Raw genomic sequence first — 17926 nt, forward strand, 5'->3', positions numbered from 1 at the left:
TCCATCTGATCATTATGAAACCACATAGTGGCATATGACTTGAAGGATATTCTCCATCTGATCATTATGAAAGCCACACAGTGGCATATGACTTGAAGGATATTCTCCATCTAATTATTATGAAACCACATAGTGGCATATGACTTGAAGGATATTCTCCATCTAATCATTATGAAAGCCACACAGTGGCATATGACTTGAAGGATATTCTCCATCTAATCATTATGAAAGCCACACATTGGCATATGACTTGAAGGATATTCTCCATTTAATCATTATGACACCACATAGTGGCATATGACTTGAAGGATATTCTCCATCTGATCATTATGAAAGCCACACAGTGGCATATGACTTGAAGGATATTCTCCATCTAATTATTATGAAACCACATAGTGGCATATGACTTGAAGGATATTCTCCATCTAATCATTATGAAAGCCACACAGTGGCATATGACTTGAAGGATATTCTCCATCTAATCATTATGAAAGCCACACATTGGCATATGACTTGAAGGATATTCTCCATCTGATCATTATGAAACCACATAGTGGCATATGACTTGAAGGATATTCTCCATCTAATCATTATGAAAGCCACACAGTGGCATATGACTTGAAGGATATTCTCCATCTAATCATTATGAAAGCCACACATTGGCATATGACTTGAAGGATATTCTCCATTTAATCATTATGACACCACATAGTGGCATATGACTTGAAGGATATTCTCCATCTAATCATTATGAAAGCCACACAGTGGCATATGACTTGAAGGATATTCTCCATCTGATCATTATGAAAGCCACACATTGGCATATGACTTGAAGGATATTCTCCATCTGATCATTATGAAAGCCACACATTGGCATATGACTTGAAGGATATTCTCCATCTAATCATTTTGAAAGCCACACAGTGGCATATGACTTGAAGGATATTCTCCATCTAATCATTATGAAAGCCACACAGTGGCATATGACTTGAAGGATATTCTCCATCTGATCATTATGAAAGCCACACACTGGCATATGACTTGAAGGATATTCTCCATCTAATCATTATGAAAGCCACACAGTGGCATATGACTTGAAGGATATTCTCCATCTAATCATTGTGAAAGCCACACAGTGGCATATGACTTGAAGGATATTCTCCATCTAATCATTATGAAAGCCACACAGTGGCATATGACTTGAAGGATATTCTCCGTTTGATCATTATGAAAGCCACACATTGGCATATGACTTGAAGGATATTCTCCATCTGATCATTATGAAAGCCAAACAGTGGCAAGAGTGGTCTTCAGAAGCTGTCTTGGTAGAATTCACTTTCACTGTACACGCAATGTGAAACACTCCAAAACCTTCACTGTACATGCAATGTGAAACACTTGTACCACATTGTTATTCATACTGGAAGTATTTGAGGAGAATCAAGTATAAAGAAAACCCTCTAGCATATGAATCCTGGATATTAGTAGAGAGATTACAAAAGGCACAACTGTTCTTAAGTAAATTCCTGGGCAACTGGCGGATTAGTGTTAGAAATATCACATACAAATTTTCCATTTGGTTGCCATATAAGGCAGAAACAAATGTGTTTCCAACATTCTCTTAAAAACCCATTGACTAACATGCTGTTGTAAGTTATTCTAGCTCAGAAAAAAGTCTGTTAAGAATATGTGGGTGTATGTCCTATAAATGTGCAAGTTATTCACTTGTAGCTTTTCTATATGACAAAATCCAGACCTTTTAACCTGTCCTATATGCTATTAAGTGTATTTTTCTCATGAATCACATGCTTAATTATTTCATCGTCACAGGTGGTATGCAGTTAGTTTTCATATTAGCAGTAATGAATTAATTTTTATTTTGTTTGACTGCAGAGGGATCAGAGGGCACAACCAAGACTTAGCTCTGGTTGAATATAACAACAACAAATTTGATCTGGGCATTTTTTCAGAAGAAATCACTTTACATTTTCTTCAAAATGAGGACTTAATATACAACTCTAGCAAAACAGCAATGAAACTTGATACATCAGACAAAAAGATTATAAATATAGCCTATCTGGTATGTACATTTTCTGCACATGTTACAACAGGTACAATTCTGTGAAAAATATTAACAAGGAGAAACTTTAAATGAAATAAGAAGTTACTTAAAACAAAGCTAACAGTCTTGTGACTTGTCCCATAAATGGCCATTGACATTTCTTTGTATCCAGATGTGATTTCAAAATAAAGTCTATAACTAGTCGCATTTAACAACTGTTGGTACCAGCAAATATCAAATGCTATGTAAATGTATTGAAGGATTACCTTAAATTTAATTAAATGTGACATGTTTAAATAGTTCTCACACAAGCTCCATGCTTTTTTTCTATGCATCAAAGTTGTACTGATATGTTTATTAATGTTTTATTATTGTCTTAACAAAGTCAAAGGAAGACTTCTAAGGAGATGTAAAGGTAAAATGCAGTAAGGAATTGTTACCTGTTGTTCATCAGCGGCATACTCTCAAGTAAGTGGATAAAAGGATTTATAGTAATTGAATGTCAAGTTCTAATTGCATAAGTTTGTATTGTTGTACATGGTGATAGCAGAAGCTTAAACAGCTGTTTATAAAATTGTAAATTGAAATATATATCCTTGTCTATTAAAAATATTAATACAAGTCTTTGGATTTACAGACACATCTAGTAATCATCTGTAGTAATCTTGATAAACTGAGTTTGGAGATCTACAATTTAGTAATATTATTGTGAGTCAGATAAAGTCTGACAAAGTCATTTCTGCTATGTAGCAATCTAATAACATTACAACTTGTTCATTTCATAAGCCTTATAAACCCAATTTATTCACAACAAATACAGACTTGTACAAAGAAATGTTTCATAAATTCCATGAGAGAAAAATAACGGCTACATGTGTATACTAAATTCTTTCTCAATTCAACTCACATCTATGCATGATAACAATTACCAGATGTTCCACCAAGTCATCACACACACACACATGTATGTAAGTATGTATGTATGTATGTATGTATGTACACAGTAACCTCACTGCAAAAATAAAATTTTGAATCTCTCGATGGGGGCTACACATGAAAAAGAACCTGAATGAAACACTATATGACTATGATGATTTCCAATCTGTGCTACAGGCTGATCCCAGCAGAAAACTGTAAGCACATCGTCATGAAGGCTAGAAAGCTGTGACCTATATCAGTGACATGTATCAGAGAGCATGGTCTAAATTAGGTATCATTACCACTTATGCAAAATTCTCTGTTTCAAGTAACATATTCTCTGTTATGATCAAAGCTCTCAATTACATAGAACATTAGCATTAACTTAAAACTATAATCAAATACTAATTTATACGTAACATTTAGTCACTGAGTAGTAGAAGTAGAATGATACACCTGTGCCGCATATCGATATGATTCATGATACACAGCCTGTGATACAATACGTACTGATACTCTTATGAACTTTAGCAGCGGGGGGGCGAATCGGACATTTTGCCCAATCGTTATTTTGCTTAATTATTACTTCTGCACTCAGCGGATCCGGTGTAGTCAGCGCTGGTAAAAAAAAAACGACGTCGGTCCATCCTACACGACGGTGACATCATTTGGTTTAATTAATACCTTCTGCGCGCCGATCCCAGTGTCGTCAGCGTCCGGTGAACACAGCGACGACCGCGTCGATGTCATTGCCTCCCCTGCTGCTAAGAAGTTATTTACAATGAAAATTAGTTACAATTTAACCGAATATTTGGTCAAGTCCGATACGATATCGTGTCCGAGGATCATGTAAATTTATCGTTACAAATCCATGTGGGGTCGACTGAGCATGACTAAAAAAGTTTCGAAAACCATTAAAGTCCATGTCACCGCCGCACCATGTCTGCCAAATATTTCGTAGCGTGTGTGTATCAACGCCGTTGAATACAGCAAGAATATTACAGTTGTCTCTGATTACTTTTGGAATCTGAGTGTATCGTTGAGTGACATATATCACGTCGGTGTTTTTATGCCTGCCTCTGGAAAATATCCTAGCTGGGTTTTTTTGATTGTCTAACATAACATCATCGTACACGACTAGATTGTTAACGTCGCCATCAATATCATCAATACCTGGTGCATCATTGATATCTGTAATAAACTCAATAACATTTTTTTCAGCGATCGCTGATGCATTCTCGTTAAAATCTTTCAACACCTCGTAGCATCGTTGATCATCCACGCTAGGGGCGATTAAATACAACTTATCCCACTTCATCCATCTCATTATTAAATTGAGTAACAATTGCGTCTTGCCGGATCCAGATGGTCCGATGATAATCATCCGGATCGAGTTTGGTAACGCTGCAACATGCTTAACTGGTTCTCTCGTTTTAGTCGCCGAAAAATCAATTATATTCATATCTCTATACATAAATTATGGATTTATATTGTGTGAAGTGTAGAGTGCGTACTGGCACAAATGATATGACAACCGTTACAACAAGAAATAACAGATCGGCACTTACTGGTAAGTGTGTCCAATGCGGTACAAAGAAATTTAGATTTATTTCTGCTAGACCCGGGGATGCTTTAAAAAAAAGCGAGGAGGTGATATTGCAGCCAAGTTATCAAAACTCCCCGGAACACCATGGGCAAAGTATCCAGGAGAAAAGCACCTCCCAGGATATAGCTACTGTGGCCCCGGAACACGATTAGATATCAGACTCGATGATCAAAATCAGCCCAAACCCGGTGAGTATCCAATAAACGCTATCGATAAGGCGTGTCATGCTCATGATGTTGCTTACTACAAAAGTAGCGATCTGCAACAGCGTCATATCGCGGATGTAAAATTAATTCACGCGTTAAATGCTATTCCTGATAAATCATTCAAAGAAAAATTGGCTTCATGGTTGGTAAAATCAGCTATGAAAGGTAAATTAATGATTGGAAGCGGAGCTTCTTGCGCTGGTAATTGAAAACGCTAGCGTTTATAATAACAACATGGAATCCATCTATTATTCTCCGAGAGGATACTGGAAAGGAAAGGCCGCAATTGGTAAACTCGCAAGCGCTGCAAAGGTAACAAAGGCCACTGCGGCTAATTGGTTATCCAAACAGGCTATATGGCAAATTTATCTACCACCGCCTAAACAAATCAACTTCTCGCACTTTGATGTTACCGTACGCAATGAAGTTCATCAGGCTGATATACTATTTCTGCCGCATGACAACGGTTACAAATACGCGCTAACCGTAGTTGATGTTGCGAGTCGATACAAACAAGCGGAGCCGTTAAAAACAAAGTCAGCAACTGAAGTAGCCGATGCGTTTGAGCGGATTTACCGAAGGGGTCCTCTGCGCTGGCCAAATCTATTACAAGTTGATCCTGGCAATGAATTTCACGGCGCTGTTTTATCAACGCTGAAACATCATAGCGTCGCGATACGACGAGGTCATACTGCGCTACATCGTGATCAGGCAATTGTTGAACGATTCAATCGGACTCTTGCTGAACGGTTATTTGGGTATCAATACGCGAAAGAATTCATCCAGGAAAAACGATCTCGTGAATGGGTTAAAAGATTACCAGGCGTAATTGCAGCGTTAAATAACGAGATTACCCGAGCAATCAACATGAAGCCCAGCGACGCGATTAAATACGAGTACATACCCGGAAGATCAAAAATAGATAGCGTTTCCAAGCCGATTCTCGGCGATGTCACTGTTAGATATCTGTATGAACCAGGAGAGCTTGAAGGCGGTAAAAAAAGAGCTACTGATCCTATTTGGAGTGTTACCACACATAACATATCAACGATAACACGATCAACTGGTAGACCACCAATCTATAGACTGGATTCAACTGCCCCACAGCGGGGGTTTACACGCGAGCAACTACAAGTGATACCTGACAATACTCAATTGCCCCCACGTGGTCTTAACTAGTGCCGTTGCGTCTATTGCACTCAAGACAGGTCAACCTTACATTGTTTTTGACATGACCGAGACTGTTATCGATCCTGTCCACGGTAAATTGGCGAGCGTCTTTATCCGAATAACGCCAGCGCATTACACAATTGCAACTCATGCAGTGATTATTCTGTTGTTGTCGTAACGCAATTATTAATTCGGCATCAATATCAAAACGCCGCTGTTTTTTTTTATCCTGTTGGCGGTAACCCGAGAGTTTTCTATCAATGACGCTTGCATCGATGATGTCATCGTTGTCACTGGCTTCGTCAATAACAATTCTTCGAAGCTGATTCATTCTCCGTACTCTGGACACTGCAAGATAGACTAGATTTGACCATTCGATGCGATTATCAACTATCCAAACAATTGTATCCGTGATAGTCAATCCCTGCGAGGAGTGTATTGTCGTTGCGTATCCTAGCGTCCACGGGGATTTATCAGCACGTAGCGCGTCCTCGACGACGCTGATATCAACGAGCACGATATCATTCAGCACGAGAATTTGTTTTTTTGTCCCTGATGCTGTCGGGCCCGGGATTTCAACTTCAATATTCTGCCGCCGTGTGTCCGCGGGTCTATAACATAACGGCACTGGACGCGTTGGAAACTTTTCCTTATGCAACGCAAACAACTTCCGCTGAAGTGTGTCTCTGACTATCTTTCTACTCGCTACAATCAAATCGTTTGGTTTCCATGTTTCCCAGAATTCATTTAACGGCGTTTCCGGAATCACCTCGCGGATTATTTCACATTGAACTCTATCCGGCTGTAATCTGATTAATTTTTTAACCTCGCGCAGTTGTTCATCAAGTGCTCGGTAATCAGTATCGGTTTCTTCATAATAGTCCACAAAACCCTTTAACCAATCATGTGGACCCTCGCCGACAAATGGTGGTGGTTGGCCATGGTCGCCACACATGATTACCGCTGTATTCGCGCGCAGCAACCACTCAAGAAACATTTGTAAAGTATCTAACGAAACAGTACATATCTCATCCCAGATGATAACCTCAGGAATAAATTTTTCCCCCATTCGATCAGGAGTCCACTCACCGTCGCTGTATCGAAAAAAGCTGTGATAAGTAACGGCGTCAACATTTCGTTGTTTTATCTCTCGTGCTAGTCTATGGGTCGGTGTAAGCACGATTATACTTGCCCGCGTTTGAAATAATTCAATTGCCCGAGTCGTCTTTCCTGACCCGCCACAGCCGCTTAAATAAACTGTTTTATATCTACAAATTGGATCAGAACACGGTGGTGCATTAGACCATTCTGATAAATTATCACCGCGTAAGTAATTATTTTCAACGGTGACATCTGCTGACGGGGAATAATCGCGTCGTATTTCATTTTTAATTCTCCATATACCCCAACTCTCGTCCGGACTAGTAAACTCGGCTATGTTTCCCTTATACTTTACGTCTATGTAAAATGAATCAATCGCAACTCTAACCGCGGTGTCGGGGAATCTATTTATCATCGAGAATAAATTGATAGCGGCGTAACCCAGCATAGACGCCCTCAAATGTGGATATGCCGGGCTGTCTCCATCGGCGTAAGTAACAACTGTACCCAACTTTGTTCCATTGGACAAGAAAGCTGTTTTGCAGTTCACGTATCTATTTTTTGCCACTGCGTCCTTGATTACGAAATCATATTCTGCGTCATCCATAATCAGCCGTGAGCAATATCGTTTGTAGTCGCAGTTTTTTCCACCTTGTGTGAACTTACCAATTATTCTTCTACCGAGATCTTTTGCCTCGCGGTTTCGTTGGTTGAATATCCTTTTGGACCATTCGATGATATATTCCTCGTCGGCATCAATGTGTGCTCTGGACTCGTCAATTATGCTATCTAGACGCTCTGGTTCTGGTAACCAGACTTCAGTCTGCGCCCGATATGATATTATTGCGTCGCTGACAATCAACGATACAAGCATGCTACAATCAATCATATACCGTAGCAGCGCTATTGGCAGCCACTTCTTTTCAGCCATGTGTCTACCGATCCAAATATAACAACAGCGATGAAGTCCTGCCGCGAATTCAAATGATACTATGCGAGCGAATCCGGTTAAATCAAAATCAGGCAGTGGTCCATTAATAGCAACACGAGTCATTTCATGTCTGGGGTGTCCAAATCGTTTGAAATACTCAGCGGCGGATCCATACCCGAGAAAACTCGCTGGATAACAGGCAACCATATCAACGGAAATCATAGCGTCGGGGTTGTATTCAGTGTTCCATAGTCCACCGTGATAATATTCCAAACAACTGGATTGTACATCCGGTAGAAACTCCTTGCGCGTTGGTCTCCACGCATTTTTCCTTGCTGCAACATGAGCCGCAACCGATGGAATCGTAAAACAATTTGTTAGCAGTTGTTCATCATGCTCTTCAAATTCCATGACGGTTTTTTTCATCTTGTTGTGAAATGCTTCAGTGCGATATAATTCACCGTTTGGTCTTACAAACTGATCAAAGGTATCCATGTCGTTTTCAGTGCTTCGAAGTAACCACACTGACACAGGGTCGTTTTTACACAAGCAGGCAATAGCATCAAATAGTTTCCTCTCCGCGAGAAAACTATCCTCTCCCAGGAATTCCCCCGGGATATACTTTACTGTTCTATCCCGTGGAAATATTGTGACCGCGGGCGTCCACGCGTGTTCGTTATGATCAATAATTTTGATTGGGGCTCCCTTTGATTTATACTTTGATTCATATAATACTTCACCGGTTATTGTTGTAACGGTTATTGGAAATCTCAGCGACGTTTCTAATCTCGCTATGTCGCTGATGGTTGCTCCTCGCTCACGCACTGTCTCCTCCCATTGGTTTATTTTACTACGTCGTAAATCAGTCAATTTGTTTCCTCGACACGCATTTGTAAAATGCTCTATTACTCGTTCTGCTACACAATTTATCCCCGTTGACTGTTTCATCGGCGCTAGTTTTCCGATATCAGGTTTCTTATTTAACGGGTATATTCCATAGACAACTGCTGTTTCAGGATACGCTCGTTCATAGTATGGTCTGTCAATTCCGGTTAACAGCCCTGGCTTGGAGTCGCGGCTAACAATGACTGTTTTCTTGTCGCTGAGAACCGGTTCAAATTTATCACGTATGATCCAATTACCTGATTCCACCCGGACAATGAATTTTACTCTGAAGAAATACCTTTTACCGTCAAGTTGTGATATTATTGTTGCCGCGCGTTTGTCGTTCATGGTAGCATCAACAACACCATCAATTCGAAATGTTGACCAACTATGAGATGCACCATCACGCTTGAATTCATTGATACAGTCGCGTATTTTATTCAACAGGGTTCTATCGTTTATTAACGCTTTTGGTGCGTCCTTGAGGACTCTATCGAGATTGAACTTAATATTTTTCCAGGGCTTAATTGCTGCTAATCTCTCAAACTCTTCCATATAATTAAAACAAGTATTTAAATGAAAGAATATAGTATAATGAATCACTGCAAATGGTTGATGATTGGGTCGATAACCCCGTGCAATAAATCATGTAGAGGTGAATTCTGCGGGTATCATTTACAAAGCGTTCGTAATGGTTCTCTTGGCCCCCTACCGTGCTTGGTTTGCCACGTTGGTGTAAGAGGAAAATCGCAGTTGTGTATCAATTGTGGCGGAAAGCGATACAGAGAGTTAAAACGCTATTATGACAAACGAATAAAAAACGCCGTCATTGACCCCACCGCAGACTTCGTCATCAAAACTCCTCAGGACTACATTGCAAGGTTTATAATTAAACCAAATAATGAATTAGACAAGTAGTATTATTATACAAATGAACCAAGAATTTCAGCCGCATCCTGTGCTCGTTAATTACGAGGCATCTCGCGACGGCGTTGTTAGAAATTGTAGACTGAAGAAGCCGATTGGTACCGTAAATAATCAGGGATACTTGCAATTTACTGCAGGAGGAAAAAGCTATTATGTTCACAGGATTGTATTTGAAGCATTCAACGGATTAATCGAAAATGGGCTTGTGATTGATCATATTAATAATAATAAGACTGATAATTCTCTTATAAACTTGCAAGCTATCTCGCAAAGTCAGAATACCAAAAAAGGCCAAACTGGTAAGTTTTCAAAGAAAGCAAAACCCGTAAAGTCATTTGATACAACAACTCACGAGGAAAAAATATTTCAGTCGATGAATGAGGCAGGAAAATATTTTGACATTTATATCGCCTCAATACAATTTGTTGCAGAAGGAATACAGAATTCAGCGATCTCAAAAAAGACGAGTCACAGAATTCGATTTTCATATATAACAGAAATCAGCGAGTGACAAGGTCACCAGCGCCTATGGCTCTGACGAAGTCGCCATGACAGTGCGAACGCTACAATAAATTGTCTCTTCCGGAAGAAAACGAATTATCCTACGGTTTCATCGAATGTTAACACACCTCGGCATTGATACGTGGGGTTCATTTTGTAAAATAATTTTTTTTTGATATTAGAAATAAGATGTTTATAAGAATATGAATATCGAAGACATCAATAATATATTAACCGAGATTTTAAAATTAAAAAATCAAGGAATTGAATTATCTGATAAGCTTGATAACCAAAAAATATTGTCCGATTATGAAATTATTAACGAGCAATCAAAGAAAGGTCGACATACCTTGCCACGCGAGTATTCTTTTATAAAGCGATTACAATATACGATCAATGAAAACTTGTATGGCAATGACGTAAATGCATTTATTGGACTATTTACTGCCGTTGAGACAGTACGAAAAAAACTCGGACAGGCTTTTGAACGACGTCGAGAAATCTCTAATAAAATTAAAAACATTAGAAGGATTATAGATGAAAACTCCCTGGAGCCCCTGGGACATATCCCCGCCACACTCGGCAGGAAATTAGAAATTACGGAGCAATTGCAATAATGGTAGGCGAATCACTTACTACTCGGCTAGCCAGAGAGCGGCTAGCAGCGCTTAAAAAGTTCATACCGTTACGAACAGGGTCCGAAAACAACTTCAAATGCGGCAACAACTACAAACTGATTTTGCTGTTGGAAGCGAACAGCTCTTTGCTCCGGTAACTAAAGCGACCAAAGATGTTACGGCGGCAACTGTGCCCGTCCTCGGTGCGCTTGAAAAGATAGCGGCTCAGACCGAGCAAACAAAAGAGTCTCTGGAAACACTCCCTGCGAAAATAGCATTCGCTACAACACGGAGGCCGCCACCACTCGCTATAACGGACCCACAAGAACCTTATGTTACAATGGCCGATGAAGAAGAACTAGGTGCTACCGCAAGAGAACCAGAAGAAGAAATACCGGAGGAAATACCGGAAGAAATACCGGAAGAAATACGGAAAGAGGGGAATATACCCCGTAATGTTCTTAAAAAGAGCACAATAGATAAAATTAGAAATCTCGGCTACGAAGAATTAGTTGATTTTACTGTTACAAATTTTGATAAGGACACACGAGATGAACATATCAATAGCGGCTACGAGAAAAATATAAGGTCGTTAAAGGATTGGACAAGAATAGTGTATTTGGCAAATAAACATAAAAATGAATTACCACCGCGTGATAATAATTATATAATATTCCACAATAAAGTAAAAAGTGAAAGACCAAAACACGGAAAAGGATACTCTGTTGGTAAAGACGTTACTTGTCCTGGTAGTGTTCTCAGTGATATATCACGGCTAGAAATACTAATCGGAGGAAAACGAGCTGGAAATAACTCTCCGGAAATAATCAATGAGGCCGCTGATATTTGCAGGCGGTTATTTGCCGGTGGTATCATGGACATTAATGCATATCGAACGCTCATTGACGAGTTAGTGGATGATTAAAAAAATTATAAAATTGTCGTTTTTTGTCGGTTTTTGGTCGTTTTTTGTCAGTTTTTGTCAGTTTTTTGGTCGTTTTTTACGGGTGAAAACCCCAGGAAATCATTTAGAGAAAATCGATGTTTTTTACCAAAAACCGGCAAAAACCAACCAAAATCGACAAAAAACGACAAAAATTGACAAAAACCGTGGATTTTTACCGCCGATGAAAACCCCAGGAAATCATTTAGAGAAAATCGATGTTTTTGACAAAATTTATGATTCGGTAGTGGGGAGGGGGGTGATCAATCACTAATTGGAAAACACTGGTGTTTTTTATAATAAAGATGATTATACACTACAACCATGATAAACCAGTCAGCGTCTACGTGGTAAACTCACGATTGCCCGTATACCACGCGTGGTACGGAGACGGTCTCGGTAGCACCATTGCGGGGTTATTTACAAGAATGGCTCCAAAAGTAGCGCCGTTAGCTAAACAATTAGGAATGAAGGCCATTGATGTTATTCGTGATAAGGGTATTAGTGCTATTGGAGATGTCGCCGGAAGGGCGTTTTCTGCAGCACGAGATAAACTAATGTTGTTGGTAAAATCCAAAGGATTTTCACGAAGAAAAAAACAGAAACCACCGGTGATGCCATCAACGACAGTGATGCCTGCAAATGTCAGTAAAGTAATAAATAACGCCGTGGAAGAAAAACTAGCGTCGTTGGTAAACAATAATCAAGATGACATCGCAAACATAATAGCGGGAAGTGGTTTAAAACCACGACGATGATTTAGATGCATCAGCGTATTATTAAATAAAATGTTTAAACGAACAGCTGACCCGGCGTTTGATATGGACACACCAGTGCACAAGGATGATTCCGTCCGTAATTATCAATTTTATTCCTATCATGCAGTACAACCCAACATACGATCGCGAATTGAACTTCAAGTCCATGATACCAGTAAATATTTTTTACCGTGTGAAGCGTTTATTGAAATCGAAGGAGAACTTGTAACAGAGGCCGATACTCCTGCTGTACCAGCACCGTATCCAGATGGTACCAAAGTTGGCTTAGTCAATAACGGCGTAATGGCGCTATTTGAGAGCGCAAAATATCTCATTGACGGGCGAGAAATTGAATCAATAGAACGTGATGTTGATGTTGCTACAACAATAATCGGGCTAGCAAGATATTCCGACGATTATACAAGATCAGCGGGTCCATCTATGATGTTTGCAAAGGATACTAGAAACACTGCTGGAAACTCGCAATTTGTGGTAAGACGACCAAGAAATAATGCTAATAACGCTGATGCTGATGTTGAGAATATGATTATAAACAGCGATCCTAATTTTAACATCGGAGCTGCAACACGCATATCAATGTTAACAGGGCCGCGTAGATCTTTCTCATGCACGATTCCACTGCATCATATATTTGGATTTTGTAGGAACGTGCGAAAAGTTATCTACGGAGCAAAGCATACCGTGGTGCTTGTGCGAAAAGGTGATAATAGAAATGCAATTTGGAGAATTCCAGCGGATCTTGCGAATCCAAATAATGACTCTGGTAAAGTCGTTTTAACTAAAATATTATTGTGGATGCCAGTAATGACTCCATCCATTACCACAGAGGCACGATTGCTATCCTTTATGGAGCAGGGAGGAAAATCATTACTAAGTTGGCTAACAACAACAACAGATACTAAGCAATCAAATATCAATGGTATATTCACATGGAACCTGGCATTACAACAAGGCATTTCGGCTCCGCGTCATATATTTGTTGCGTTGCAGGATATGACGAGAGTTGATAATCAACTATCCAGCCATATGATATTTGATCGATTAGGCGTTACTGACGTCTCGCTGAGAATAAACGGCCAGCAGGAACCATCTGAGGATATACAACTTAATTACGGTCAAAACCATATTGCACGCGTGTACCATCGGTTGCTGTTGTATATGAGTCGTGATCAAAACGTCGACACTGGTTTGCAAATATCACAACATGATTTCAAAGAACTATATCCGATCTATTACTTTTCGCTGGAACATCTTGATTTAACAAGACAATCCGTCGTTGATATACACTTCCGAGCTAATGTAACTCGCGGCGTTATTGCCGATTATAGAGCGGTTGCTGTCATTCTCAGCGATAAATCAATGCTGTTGGAAGGCGTTGGTGGACGAATGAGAATCGTTGATGCACCAGTGGAAAACATGTAATTGAAAACATAAACGCGTTTACAATAAAAATGTCGTATAATGTTGTCGGCGTAGAGTTGACCGATGGTCAAGTCAAGAAATTACGATCAAAGTCGGCTAAACAATGCGGAACCACAATAACGTTAAAGCCGTCACAGATGGCAGGTGGTAATCATAAGATATCGTTGACGGCGCGTCAAATAAAACATTTCAATGATGCGATGAAGAATAAAAAGGGTGTTCAAATAGATTTTTCGGCCGCAGCGATTAAAAACATGGAAAAGACCGGTGGGATATTTCCGCTGTTAGCTGCGATTCCAGCGTTGATTGCCGCGGCGGCCCCAGCAGTGGCGAAGGCGGCGGCGTTAGGAGCCGTTGGTACCGCGGCGGGAATGGCATTGAAGAAGGCAACCGGGAAAGGCTATAAAAAAAAAACGACCCGTAGCAGGAAAGGGTCTAAGACTACCGGGAACCCCGTATTCATGGTACTCGGGGAAGGGTCTAAGACTACCGGGAACCGTTTATTAACTCAAGAGTCAATGACTCCAATGTCTAATTTTGATTTAATAGATGCCGCAAACGCGTTAGCGATAAAAAACTTCAGAGGTGTTTTTATGAGGGATCAATTACCAACAAAACCAAGGAATATTGAAACTGGTATAATTAACCTCGATAAATCCTCCGGAGCGGGGACTCATTGGGTTGCATACGCAATTGATCCGCGTGTGATCGTCTATTTTGATTCATACGGGCTAGCCCCGCCAAACGAGTTCATGCGGTATATCTGGGCGTGTTCAGCCCCGGTTTTTTATTCCACGCTGCCAACACAGCAATTAAGTGACCCACCGATATGCGGCCGTGAGGTATTGAACGTACTCGCGGCGATTTCATCATCGCGGAAACCACCTCATGTGGTTGTAAACGAATACACTAGTGGGGTCGTAGAGGCCCGGCGGGTTAATTAAAAACACTGTTTTTTTTTACAATAATAATGATTGATATCTGGGGACGACCGGTTTCGGCGCTGAAAAAACCCACGGAAACGCTCGCCACCGATGACATAAAAAAACTAATCGAGGATGAAATCGCTGTTACGTTAAATTTAACCAGTGTTGACCCGGGCGAAATAGTTGTATTTCAAGATCGTCAGGGTAAACTGAAATCCAGTAATGTGTCGCTGAATGACGTTTTAATACGACAGCGTGATGCCGCCGAGAACACCATCACGTTGTATACCGATGACGGACGACTTAAATCAGGTGAATCCATCTTGACGATAAATGGAAAAATAAGTACACTTGGCAACAATTATATATCCGTGTCGGATTCGTTAAAAAATTTGTATGATAAATTTAACGCGCAAGCAAATCAGTTCGAGGGGATACAAAAGTCTGTCACCGATATACAACTCACTACTGCTAGTTTTTTTGGAACCCCGACGGTAACCGAACCGAATCTTGTGGGGATAAAAAATACTATTTCGGAGTTTACAACGCTGTCGGGCCAATTTTACACGTTATGAAAAAATTTTAACAGGGCTGATAACACCATTGATAAATTCTTTGGTAAAAAAAATACCAGACCGGATGAAATTACAATAACTATAAATGATATCACTGCGTATGGACAGGAAATAGGAACAATCAAAACTGATGTTGCAACGAACAAAGCGGGGTTATACGTTCATATACAGGAAATAGGAACAGTCAAAACTAATGTTGCAGCGAACAAAAATAATATAAACGCGCATACACAGGAAATAGAAACAATCAAAACTGATGTTGAAACGATCAAAAAGAGTGTAAACGCGCATGAGGTGCTCATAAAAGCATTCAGCGTTAATGTTGCAGCGAACAAAAGGAGTGTAGACGCGCATACACAGGAAATAGAAACAATCAAAACTGATGTTACAGCGATTAAAGACAGACTACCGGAGGTGACAAAAATAAAAATCCCTCATGAAAACACCATCAACACAGTATACACGATTTATCATGAATCATTCGCTTGGACTCCTACACAGAATACAGTAAAAATCACCGCAACTGTTAAGGGTATTTATCGATTGACACTGGTTTCAATGATGCAGTTTAATATATTATCGTCGAGTTCATCTGGGTTTAACAATACAATATCAACAATTATAGACAAGGACACAGCTGAACTGTTTACAATTTATGCCGTCGATAGACATTTAACCGGGGCAAACATTACATGGTATGTGGAATTTGTAATGGATCTAAGTAATTAAAAACACTAGCTCTTTTAAAATAAAAATGACCACCAAGGTAATTGAATCAGAGGTATCACCGACGTCACATCAATATCGATTCAATACCGTAAAAGAATTCTCCGCGAATTTGAAAACGCTTTCCGAACAATACCGTGTAAAAATAAAAAAATACCGTCGAAAAATAACCACCATCGACGCGGTCGTGTACTCGGTGTCAGGTATAGTAGCCGGTACCGGTGTTATTTTATCCACGGTGACCATGATAGCCCCGATCGCTGTTCCAATCGCTATGTCCGCGGCGACAACAATTGCTGGAGTTGCCAACGCAATCACTAGAAAGATATCATCGTGTTATCAGAAAAAACTCAACGAGTATACAGTAAAACATCAAATAGTATCCGACGCGTACTCGAAATTATCCGGGTTGATCTCGTTGGCGATAGATAATTCGTTTATATCCGATGCTGAATTCTCCACGATGGTCCAGTTGTATGACTCCGCGATGTCAAAAATCAAGGATTTTCAACTGGAAGCTGGAAACCACGTCGCTGAAACAACTTCAATGGGCTTAAAACATTCTCCTGAAACAACTTCAATGGGCTTAAAACATTCTCCTGAAACAACTTCAATGGGCTTAAAACATTCTCCTGAAAACAAGCAGGTTGTTAATATTAAACACTAGAAACGACAAATAATAATAATGTCGCTGAACCCCGAAGGGTTGCAATTGCTTCAACGGATCGCGGAGAACACCACTCCGGTACAAACAAATATGATATCGATAACATCAACGAAGCCAGAATTCAGTGTAAACTTCCCATCACCGGTTCCAGTGAAGGAAATAGCGCTGGCAAAATTGCGAATATATCACAGTTGGCCTAATATCCGAGCGGAAGCATTTAACGGACAACAACCTAATAACTCGCTGGTTTTTGCATGGACAAATAAACCCGATGGAACCCCAGACTGGAATGAGGTTACAATACCAACTGGGTCATACCAAGTAGAACAAATCAATAAAGAATTTCAACGCAGGATAAAATCGATCACAGGAAAAGAATCAAAAATCGCTCTTACGGTTCATGAACCGACGTTATCGTCGACGATTGAAATAAGCACACCGGGGTATATGGTTGATATTTATAACAGTTCAATAAGAACCATACTAGGTTGGCCCGAGAATCCACCTAATGGAATCCCCGCGTATTTGCACACAAATGTGCAATCGTATCATGAGATTAATCCCAGTTATCGAGATGATTTGTCTATTATAAGAAACACGTTATTACCCAGCGGGTTTATATTTCAAGACAGGAATACCATGCAATGGTATTTTCCGTATAAGCAAACTCCTGAATCGTCCAACGAGGTCACAGTTGGTTTAAATGATATCACTGGTGCGTTTGCCGAGATTAATCGTAATTACCAATTACAACTAGAACAGCTACGGAAAACAAAAGCACGAAAACACGTTGAGGTGTTAAATCAACTTATATCAGACATGGAATATATCAATGAACGAATCGTTAAGACAACATCTGCTAACAACGATGATAATAAACAAAAATTCCTAACCGAGTATAATATCACAGAAGCCGATTTACCCGATTTCAAGTTTCCAGGATACAACGCGCCAGAACTAAGAA

This window comes from Sinohyriopsis cumingii, chromosome 1 (genome assembly GCF_028554795.1).
Source record: "Sinohyriopsis cumingii isolate HCF-2022 chromosome 1, ASM2855479v2, whole genome shotgun sequence".
In the NCBI taxonomy this organism is placed as follows: Eukaryota; Metazoa; Mollusca; class Bivalvia; order Unionida; family Unionidae; genus Sinohyriopsis; species Sinohyriopsis cumingii.